The sequence below is a fragment of the Ctenopharyngodon idella genome, chromosome 23 (assembly GCF_019924925.1).
Source record: "Ctenopharyngodon idella isolate HZGC_01 chromosome 23, HZGC01, whole genome shotgun sequence".
In the NCBI taxonomy this organism is placed as follows: Eukaryota; Metazoa; Chordata; class Actinopteri; order Cypriniformes; family Xenocyprididae; genus Ctenopharyngodon; species Ctenopharyngodon idella.
Genome location: NC_067242.1, coordinates 13,488,515 through 13,500,892, shown reverse-complemented (window position 1 = coordinate 13,500,892; position 12,378 = coordinate 13,488,515).

Here is a 12,378-nt window from a genome sequence, read left to right as displayed (position 1 = left end):
ATCGCCACCTCATAAAATAATTACGTTTTCTCACAAGATTGTGTTGGTGACATCAGGCTGTTTGTGAACACACAGCAACCAAGACAAATCTAAAAGTTAAAATATACACGGCAAATAAAAGTTGTTTAGTCAAGCGTGAGCAGAAATGACCATGAAATGCTCTGCCGTGTGATTAAAGAACAGAGACTCTGTCTGATGAATGTTCAGGCAGGAGAAGAAATTGAAGCGGCGGAGATGAAGGTGCACATCAAACCCTGTGCAACAGACTGATAATCTGTGAATGCGTACTCCAGTCCAAACCCATGATTTATTCATACAGACAGCAAGCAGGGAGCAGGAAATGGCAATGGTGGGAGCTGACTGTTGAGCGGCTCTCAAGGACGCTGTTGTCTAGCGCAGATCCAGAGACGAGCGCTCTCTTACAGGGCCTCTCTGTATGCGCGATCTCGCTGTCGGCCCCTCATTAATTCACACGCAGCTCTCCCTTCACGTGCCGCGTTCACACTACAAATGGCCGTCTGGCCCTCAGGGACCCTGGTGGAAACACTGTGGCTTTTGAAGAGTTCTTTTGGCTCACTTTGTGTCCTCAAAGGTGGGGTAGATTAAACAGACTTCTGAATACAGAAAAGCAGGGGGAAGAATCTCTCCAAGGTCTTCTGTCGTTCTCATACACAGACTCAATCTGTGTGACTTACTAGCTGTCAAATGGGTTTGATTTGTCAGGAAAATGGATCCGTGCCACACTCACAGCGCAGCTTAACTGTCACCCGCATACTGGCGTATGTTCTGGTGTAGAGAGAGGTGGGAAAACAATGAAGCGATGGCAATTCTCCTGTGACTGTGGCCGATAATCAAAAGGATTTCTCCCTTGAAGACAAATGCAGAGTCCAAAATCACATACAGTCTGACTAGGTACTACATTTGAATCTAAATTTACTTCGCGATGATAGTATGAATATGGGTATAGTATGAATATGGGTGAATGAAACTACATCTGCCATGTTGTTACTGTCACGTGACTTACCAGTGCCAGTTGCATCGCTTTACTTCCATTCGTAAATCACCTCCCGTGGCCTCATGGGATAGTAAAGTGTCCATCGAATGCACACTTCAGAATCACGGTGGAAGTAGTAAGTCACCCGGGGACTTTTCGCCTACTGTTTTTCAGGTAGCACTTTATTTTACAGTCCTGTTTCGCATGTGCATACTACATACATATTGTAGTTAAATAGGTAATAACAAGGTACTAGTCCTGAACCTATCCCTAAACCTTATCTTAACCCATGTAGTTACCTAATATTACTCAGTACTTTCTTGGCAAGTACACTGTAAGTACATTAAAAGTGCATGTACGTACTGTAAAATAAAGTGCAACCGTTTTTTGAATACCGTATATTTGGAAATACTACTCTTTTGCTGTAATGTTTTTCGCATACTATACAGTAGGGAATTATACAGTATTAGATCTCAGACACAGCTAAAGTCTTCCCTATGTGGTTGTAAAGATCATAGATATATGGCTTTGCTCATGGGAAATACCCTTTACAGAGCACTGTTGTGTAAAACGCTTTTGATAATTTGCCAGATATTGTGATGACAGAACTGTGCTCCTCTAGCAAAAGTGAAGTGTACCTTTGAGACAAGAAAAGAAATTAGGGAGACTGCATATCATTAGTGGGCAAACCACCAGTGTGCTCAGCACATATAGGTATCTTTTGTCTTTTGTCTCACAATCCTGTTTTAACCCGGCTATTGTCAGAAAACCATGACTTACTTCTAATATAATGAAACCCTCACCCTCATGTCGTTCCACACCCATAAGACCTTCGTTCATCTTCGTAACACAAATGAAGATATTTTGATGAAATCCGAGAGGTATCTGACTCTCCCATAGACAACAATTTAACCACCATTTTCAAGGTCCAGAAAGGTACTGAAGACAAAGTTAAAACAGTCGACGTGACTACAGCGGTTCAACCTTAATTTTATGAAGCGACAAAAATACTTTTTGTGCGCAAAAACAAAACAAAAATAACGACTTTATTCAACAATATCCTCTTTTCTGTGTCATTCTCTTATGTTGTTTGCGTTCAAAGCAGGTTCTATGTCAAAACGCTGGCTGTATTGGCCGAAGCTGATGCTGACTCAGGAGCCGGCCAATAATGAGTAAACAGCACTAAATAAACTGAACAATTTTATTCAATGACTGCTAATCTGAATATTCACACATTTCCACCATACATGGTGGAACCCAATGACTATGGCGGTTAAGTCACTGTTATTTTGTGGAAGAATATGATTTTTTTAAAGTTCATAAGTTCATTCTTTTCCAAAGGGAAAAAAAACCCTTAAATTTTCAGTCACATACGGCACTGTTTCCTGAGAACTCTCCAATGTGCTCACATCTATGATTATAAAACTGTGTAACTGTAGACACTGTTTGACATTTAACACTGACATTTTTAATTAAGTCAAGAGGGGTAACCACGCGTTAGTTTGCATGCTCACCCACCTAAACACAGTGCACAACAACTAAAATACTCTTATTCATGTTTTCTCAGCCTCTGACTTCATAAAACTGTTTCATTCCTTCATGCTAATTAAATGTGCAGCCACAGCTGAGAGTGAAGCTGGCCAAGTGATATGAATCACTGAACAGACTACATTTGAGGATGCTGTAGGGTCTATTCTGGTTTTAAACAGCTGAGTTGGGGTGGTTGTATAAGGGTGGATGAGTTTCAAGTCCTCCCTCTCATTTCTGCTACTTGTGATGACACTAGTAAATGGCCATGACACTGTTTGTTTCTGAATTAGACAAGAAACCTATTTAAATCATATTCTACTTTTTTATCACCATTAAAAAAATGAGTAATGGTACAACAGTATGCTTCTTCCTTTTTTTTTTCTTCTTCTTCTTGCTCCATCCACATGCTCAAAATAAAGAGTGAATGGTCTAATGTCCCTGTCAAATCATTCAAAGCAAAAAGGAAAGAATCGATTCAAAAGAATGAGTCTTTCGCGAATCGGACAAGCGTTCATGTCTTGGAACGGGTCACTTGAAAATAACAAAAAACTTTTTCTGGAAATGTGATGGTCTGGTGGAGTAAAAAAAATTAGATACTATTGTTTAGAGCAGCTAGGCAACATCGGTTCTTGAGTGCCGCAGTGTTTCCAATTGCTTTCAGTTGAAAGTAGCTAAAATTGTACGCTAAATGTCGCTAGATGACGTCATACTGGAGAGTCCACTGATCTATATTAATATAAACATAGACCAGTGGGCGAGTCACGGAATCTAGATAAGGTTTTCCCAAGAAGTTGCTAGATTTGTCACTAGGCTTTTGAAAAAAGTCTCAAAAGGGGCGGGAAATTTGCTAAATTTAGCGACAAAATCGCTAAATTGGCAGCACTGCTGCATAGTTTAGCTCCAACCTTAATCAAACACACCTGAACAAGCTAATCATTGTCTTTAGGTGAGGCATTTTTTCAGGGTTGGAGCTAAACTCTGCAGGACAGTGGCACTCCAGGACCCATGTTGCCTATCCCTGGTTTAGAGAGTGTGAAACACTTTGTTAACGTCCACCAATGAGAAATAGCTTACGTTTAACATCATGCATGCTCACATGAGTGTAAGTAGCCTACTTTACAACCCAACATACACAGTGCAATGTAAACATAACGTGAGTATACCTAATGTCAACAACAAGCATATTTTGGTGGAGGGTTTTGAGTAATACTAACCCATATTGCTGTAGGAGGATACAGATACGCTCAGTGTTTAGTTCACTCCATGTGTGAAATTGAATTCTCCCTTATACGAACTTATAGTTTTACCTTGACACAACAGGTTTGTCTTTGTAAGTGTTTTTACCTTTCCCAAATTTAATGACGTATCATGTCACATTTGATGTTTTACCGTAGCCTGATGTGAACTGCAGGTGTCGGTGGTGGTGATGTGAGATTTTTGTGGGCGGAAGGTGCACTGCTGCTTTCCTATTAAACTGAGCGTCCATCTTTCCCTGTGTGGATGTTCGTTGTGCTGACAGAAGAGAAGGGCATGGTGGAACATGATTAATAATTCTGCTTTGATAAATCTACCTAATTTTATATACATCCAGCCTGTCATTCACTGTCTCTGTTTTTATATATATATATATATATATATAAGTGTAATGTGTATTGAATTGTGTGGCCAAATGGTTCTGTGGTCATTGGATTTATTGAGTGAGAAGACAGTTGCTAGAGGGGAGATGTTGATTACTGTAAAGGTGAGTTTGTTCAATAAAAAGATTTTAGATGAGGATCCCTTTTGAGCACCGGAGGGCAAAAGCAAACATATTGATCACCTTCCTGTTACCTTGGAGCAAGTTGTCTGGAAGGTTGTAGCTGTGAGGCTGCACAATATATATTCACAGCAGAACCATCTTTGCTTTTTAACAGGAATGAAAGCGAGGCTGTGAGGGATAGACATACATACTGTTATTTAAGGTGTTTTTGGATTGTTCTGCTGACGAAACACTGCAAAAATATCTTTCAGAGAAATTTCAGTAATCAAAAAACCCCAGACAATATGAGCCGTGGACAATTATAAGTGATCCAGGAGCTTTATACAGCATTTACAGAGGATGCCATTGAAAATACATTACGTCTATCCCTCACTTTCATACCTGCCATGGAGCTGCTCTAAGGTCTTATAGAGTAATTTTATCGCTGAAGTTGCCAGGTTTCTGTACTTTTGGATGTTCCCTCTGCAAATCGTTGTCAGTGTGAACAGCATTTTAATGTGAAACACTCTCTGATTTAGCTTTTCTATTAGTTTGAGATTGGCTTTTGCAAATGGAGTCAAACTGTTTTATCTGATACCATAGCAATTGAAGGACAAACACAAAATTAAAGAAAGATTCTAATCTAAGGTAAGTGGTATCCTCTTTTGTTTTAATTTACTTTTAGCAGAGCCCTCACCATTACTTAGTATTTACACGCATACATAAAAGTTTGTGAGGATATTGGAATAGTAATCATTTGACACAAATATTCTAAATTTTATATTTTCTGAAGAAAAACGTTGCCCATGATGGTAATGGTATTCTCTAGAACTCTCAATTTTTCACATCCATGTATGCTTTCTCATTATGTCTTTGTGTGGGACAAATAGTTGTTTGTGCACAGGCGTTAATACTGTTTGAATATCTGTAGCACAGGATTTAATGCTCTACTATTGCAACAGGACCAAAGCTTTGCTGCTTCCTTCCTCTTCAGCGAGAGCTGAAGTCCAGTAATAATGAGCCCAGTTGAAGCTGGTCCAGCCTGCATGGTCAGCTGGGACCAGACCTGCTTCTCCCTAAGACACTACATCTTATAACCTGATATGACCCGACTGGATTTCTTAGAGTAAACTCAGCACAGTTTCTGCAGACCCAGCAGACTTTACACTCCTTTATTGTTTCTGTGTTAATTGATCCAGCAAAGTCAATAAAGAAAGAGGGAACGTGGGGGAGTTTGACAAATAGAGGCAAACAGTGAGGTATGTTTTAGCATCATTTCAGTTAAAGAAGCAAATTGCAGCACATTATACAATTGCTGTCAGATTTTAATAAAGGGGACATATGAAAATATCTGTTTTAAGTTTTTTTTAGGTGTTTAAGTGCTATAATTGGGTCCCCAGTGCATCTACCAACCCAGAAAACGTGAAAAAGGACAACCAGTAACTTTGTTTGGGTTTACTTCACAAACAAAGGTTAATTTAATGCTGGATTTGCACAAAAGATTAACATGACAGCACATGCTAGTTGATGAGTTTAATCAACTCCACATTAACTACATAAATTTATCCACTAACCATTCAGAAACTTCCAGATACATTCTAAAAGTTGTAACGAGTGTCTCCATCAGTGTCCGACTCCGGTTTGAACAACGTAAGGCTGTTACTGACAATTGTCATTTTGGCTGCGTGAGATTTTTCAGCTTTGTTGTTGTTGAGCAACTGAAGCGTGAGCTGTTAAAGCACCGCCCTCTTTTGGAAACGGGGGCCGGGAGCAGCAGCTCATTTGCATTTAAAGGGACACACACAAAAACGGCGTGTTTTTGCTCACAACCAAATAGGGGAAATTTGATGAACTAATAAATGATCTGTGGGGTATTTTGAGCTGAAACTTCACAGACACATTCTGGGGACACCAGAGACTTATATTACATCTTGTGAAAAGGGACATAATAGGTCCCATTTAAGATTTATTTGAAATATGTTACTGAAACATAATCTTGACAAACAGTTTTGGACATTTCAGTCTTTCTCCATTTAAATGGATGGAGATGTACCTGAATGCCAAATGCCTACATGGATAATAGCCACCCAAAGGTGTTATTCAAGATTGCCACCAAGAAGAAATGTTTTTATTTATATAGCCTATTTCATCACACATTGGATAATTGAAAGTGTTAACTGTTGCCAGACTGTTGTCTTTTCCTCTATAGGTTAGCAGTTTTTGTTCTGAAAAAGATGCAATGTGAACCATTTTTTTAAAAAAAATAAAAAAGACTGAGGGTGCAATATGGAGATGAGGTGTGAAGTGGAGACATTCAATCAGACTTATGGATATAGAAACTTTCCTTCATTCCTATTCTTTCTTTCTTCTTTCTTGTCTTTCCTATATTCCTCCATCATATGACCTTCGGATCGCGTTGAACATGAGTGTAATGTGCAGTGGATCATCTGGAGAATCCGCCCCTGGGTTCATCATTAAAAAGTTTCTCAGGCAGAGAATTCAGCAGCTGCGTCTCAGAGGTCCAACATCTGGGGTCTGTTGAGGAAGGAGGGGGGCAATGATGGGTTGTGAGGAGAGGAAAGATAATTAATTAGAGTCATTAAGTAATTAGCACAACAGTATACAAGGAGAGAAGGGGTAAAAGTGATTTTCAGAGGTACAAATGAGGCATGGAGGCTATTTCTGGATGTCGATACCTGCCATGCTCAGTGTTGACATCCAGTTAATGAACTCTTGGTGGTTGGTGGTGTGTTAGTAGTCTGCTGAGATGAATATAGAAAAGGGAGATTGGGAGAAGCAATGTCAATGGAAAATTGAAAAAATGTATTTCTGAGAGAGAAAAAATGTTTTGAAGTGACAAAGTTTGGGCTCTCGGGAAACCGTGGTGTCTGATTGCATCATCTAAAATTCACAATATTCAAATATGTTCATCAAAAAGAGAGGTCATTTTCATAATAACTTCATTTTCATCCATAACCGGCATGCAATACAATCTATGCGTTGCATCTCTGAAGGCCTTATTATCCTGACGTGTGTGAAGGGTCGTCATCATATTCATGTTCTCAGCCTTTGTACGATATGCGAATATAAACTAACTTACTGTTAGCAAACGATACCCATGACTCTCCTGTCTTCTTCTGAATCAGTTTCTTTTGCTGAACTCTTATGGTACAGTCAGTTGTTTCTTATTAATGAACCTGCACTCATTGCCATGCCTTATTATTATTATTATTATTATTATTATTATTTATGATTGTTTTTCTATGATATTCATTCGCATCTTTGCATAATTCAGAGAATCCACAAGATGCTTTTATGGAAATATGCTTTTATGCAAATGTGACCTAGCCATAGGGTCTTAGATTTGCATTTCAACCTTAAAATAAAAAATGGAAAAAGTCACCCGACTGCAAGACTTTGAAATCGATATGGCCTGACTGCAGTTCCTTGCTCTCGGTCTTTTCTGCACTAAATATTTATGCAGAAAGTCCACAGAGTGATGTGGTGGCCAGGGAGTTTGTCAGTCAACCCCTCACTGTGCATGTCCTGTCTATATATAGGCCTGTCGATTCTAGATCCTCATGCAGTTGCGGTGGAGTACTAAAATGCAAAATTATTTAAAAAGTGCTAAAAAAAAAAGAAAAACAGATATACCTATGCAAACTGTTCTACAGCTCAATATTTCACTACATTCCTTCGATAACAACTTCAGTTGTCATAAGGTCCATGGCTCTAGGGAAATGGACCCTGTATAAGTGAAATGGTGTCTACTTTCCTAAAACAGCCCCGGGGCAGAGAGAGAGAGAAATATGGAGAGCGAGGGAAAGGTTAGAACGCATACCAATAGACAAGCTAAAACCTCATTATTCCAGCTGTCACTAACTGAAGAGATGACATAACCAGGTCTCTATTCTGTTCGTTGGCAATTTACAAAATGCCTTTTTCTCATTTTTTCACCAATCTTCAATGTCTTGGTTGCGTGCCTTGGCCTTTATGGAGTATTTTAAGCAGTTTATGAAGTCATCTATATTTTATAACAGTGTGACAGTACATCTACGCTGACAATCATGGGCTGTCTGCTGGTTGTTTGAGCGAGTGCTTGGTCAGCTTCCGCGCAGCACCGAGCAATTAGCAGACGTAGCGCCTCTCAAGGTTGCTGTATTTCAATGGAAAAACTCACTATTCAAGTTAGCCAGGTGCTAAAAACATTAAAAGTAATGCTTTGCCTTAAGTATTTAAATGAAAAATTTGTCATCATTTACTCACCCTCATGTTGTTCCAAACCAGTATGAGTTTCTTTCTTCTGTTGAACTCAAAAAAAAAAAAACTCATACAGGTTTGGAACAAGATGAGGGTGTGTAAATGATGACAAATTTTTCATTTAAATACTTAAGACAAAATTTTAATTTTGGTGTGAACTATCCTTTTAAATCATTAGTTGTGTCCCAGATGACATACCGTACTGTGCATTTATACTGTGCACTATGCACTTTACCATCTAGTGCAGTGGTTCCCAACCTTTTTTCCAGGAGACCCCTATTTTAACATTCAAAATCCTTAACGAATAACAAAGTGATTATTTAATCAGCTCAATTAATAATTCTAGATAACTGAATTAGAATCAGAATTGTTTTAGAATGCACATTAGCTTATTTTCCATTAACTTTACTTAACTTCCTGCTGTATCTGCATGAGTGCTTACTTTGCTTAATAGTGGACAGTATTTACGATGAGTTTTTCAATTCCCCCAACGTTATTCTAACATTATTCTAACGTTATTTTAAAGTTCCTCTAACGTTATTCTAACATTATTCTAACGTTATTTTAACTTTCCCCTAACGTTATTCTAGTGTTTCCCTAACGTTATTCTAACATTATTCTAACATTATTTTAACGTTCCCCTAATGTTATTTTAACCTTCACTTAACGTTATTCTAACATTCCCCTAACATTATTATAACATTGTTCTAATGTTCCCCTAACGTTATTCTAACATTATTCTAACGTTATTTTAACGTTCCCCTAACATTATTCTAACCTTATTCTAACCTTATTCTAATATTATTCTAACTTTATTTTAACATTCCCCTAATGTTATTTTAACATTCCCCTAACGTTATTCTAACATTATTCTAACATTATTTTAATGTTTCCCTAACATTATTCTAACGTTATTTTAACGTTCCCCTAACGTTATTCTATCATTATTCTAATGTTATTTTAACGTTCCCCTAACGTTATTCTAACATTATTCTAACGGTATTTTAACGTTCCCCTAATGTTATTTTAACGTTTCCCTAACATTATTCTAACGTTATTTTAACGTTCCCCTAATGTTATTCTATCATTATTCTAACGTTATTTTAACATTCCCCTAACATTATTCTAATGTTCCCATAATGTTATTCTAACATTATTCTAACGTTATTTTAACGTCCCCCTAATGTTATTTTAACGTTCCCCTAACATTATTCTAACGTTCCTATAACATAATTCTAATGTTCTCCTAATGTTATTCTAATGTTCCCCTAACGTAATTCTAATATTATTCTAACATTATTTTAACGTTCTCCTAATGTTATTTTAACCTTCCTTTAACGTTATTCTAACATTCCCCTAACGTTATTATTATAACATTATTATAAGGTTCCCCTAACATTATTCTAACGTTATACTAACATTCCCCTAACGATATTCTAATGTTCCAAGAACTCTCCTGTATGTCAGTAATGCTGGACGTCAGTAATCATCCAGCACACATGCAGCCCGGTATAGCAGTGTATAGATTTTATAGGATTAATTTGTCATCAACCATTGGAGTTTTAAAGCTGCAGTCTGTAACTTTTTTTGGTTAAAAATTACCCAAAATCAATTTTTGAGCAAGTACATAACCAGCCAGTGTTCAAAACTATCTCCTTACCTTAGTCCGATTCACAACGGTAAGCTTGTAATAATGTTTTCTAATAAAATCTGTACTGGTGGGTTTCCGCGGGAAATTCGAGCATGCAGCCGTTCGACTTTGATTTGCAACTTTTTAAAAGAATTTAATACTGTTTTCAACATAGATAATAATAAAAAATGTTTCCTGAACAACAAATCAGTATATTAGAATGATTTCTGAAGGATCATGTGACACTGAAGACTGGAGTAATGATGCTGAAAATTCAGCTTTGCACCAGGATTAAATTACATTTTAAAGTGTATTAAAATGAAAAAATTTAAATTGTAACAATATTATTACTGTTTTTACTGTATATTTGATCAGATAAATGCAGCCTTGGTGAGCATAAGAACATTTTTAAAAATCCGACTGACCCCAAACTTTTGAACGGTAGTGTATAATGAACTGGTTTCATATGGATAGCATCAGTTTGGTTCCCTGACCTACATTAAGGTCTAGATGGTGTGTCTCCATATTTAGCTGTGTGAAATCTCAAATTATTATATCTGGTGAAGACCAACTCTCTGACATACTTTTATGTCAGGGTTATTTCTACCTAGTTTCTTGAAGTGTCACAATGCTGTTGGGGAAAAAATGCTTCAGTTTTTGGTAGCATGATTCCCAGACGTATAGCTTTGTAATGTTGGAAATAGATTTCATTAGTTGAGAAAAAAACTCCCATGCAGAAACCAATCAGACTGAAAATTGCTGAATAGCTCTATTGATCACCATATTTCTGGTCTATTACACATATGTGCATGTATGAGGTTAAGCATGGGAACTCTTTTTCTGCAAGGGAGCCACAAATCCCATTAAAGGAATGAAATGAGAGAGAGATGATGGTGGTGGGAATGCTCATAAAAACGGAGAGGTCTGCTGGGACGCATGGCCTCCCTGTGTTCATTAGCACGGCCCATGGAGTTAGGATGAATTACCTGTCCTGCATGATTCATTACATTTGCCCTTTACTTATCTCTCATCTTATTTTATTTTCCTCAGGCCCCAAACCCCGTCCCTTGGCTATCACCTGTTTAATGGTGTAAATTGTACTGTTCCCAAAACATATTAGGGCCTGATTACAACTAAACCGTGGTTGCAATGTGCACCTGCTGCTGTGAGCTCTGGGCCCTGATATATAGTTTATCTGTAATCAGAATCTGTCTCTAGAAGAGTCCACTCTGGTGATTTTGCTGTGGTTGGCCACTGGAGTAGGACTTCTATTTTTGGTCACGCTTTTAAAGGGATAGTTGACCTAAAAACGAAAATTCTCATGATGTTCCAAAACATCTCATGATGTATTTTGTAATATTTTTTATATAACTATAATTCATAGTGGCTTAGCTTCCAAAAACTACTGTAAAAGTGGTCAATGCAAGAGTTATGCAGCAAAATATGCAAGCAAAGCATTCCAACAGCGCATATTTACATAGAAAAATAACTGAAAAGCAGTTCGATGCAGAAACATTCTATGTGAACTTGCTGTTCCCTTGCTGTTCAAACTATTTTGTCATACTACTTTTATACAACAGTTCAATAAACAAGTTAATATCGAGTAACTTACATTTTAAGGTACATTTACATTTATTAAAAACTGAAAAAAATGTTTTTCTTTTGCTTTTTTGCACGTTCACATGACAACGATCCCTGTTCTCACAGATCCGTGAAAATGACTAAAAATGATAAAGGTATCATTTTTAAAAACTTGCATTTGAAACCCTTTTTCTAGGACTGGGATGATACATTGATTTTCGATCGATACAATGAATCTGGATTGATCCTGATATTTTCTCTCTTGAATCGATTCTGAGGTTAATTTTAACAGTAGATGGCACTCTAGGCTAGTTTTTAACCGCACACATCACTTAGAAAAATTGTCGTTCATTAAAAAGTCCGCATTTTTGAATGAATCAATTGAATGGTTCAAACGGCTCAGTCATAAAGCCGGTCGCTTGTTGCCACCTACTGGCGTAATGATGCAACTTGCAGAATGTGTCGCTAAAAAGTCCCAACCACTAATGCAAAGACTGACAGCCTATCTGGACAGCAAACCCAAACAAGCGGAGTGATACAAACCTTGAAAGATCCTGGCTCTGTTGGACAGTTTCACATTCTTTAAATTCCACAGACGAAATAGAACAACATGAGGTTGAGTAAATAAATAATGACGAAATGTTC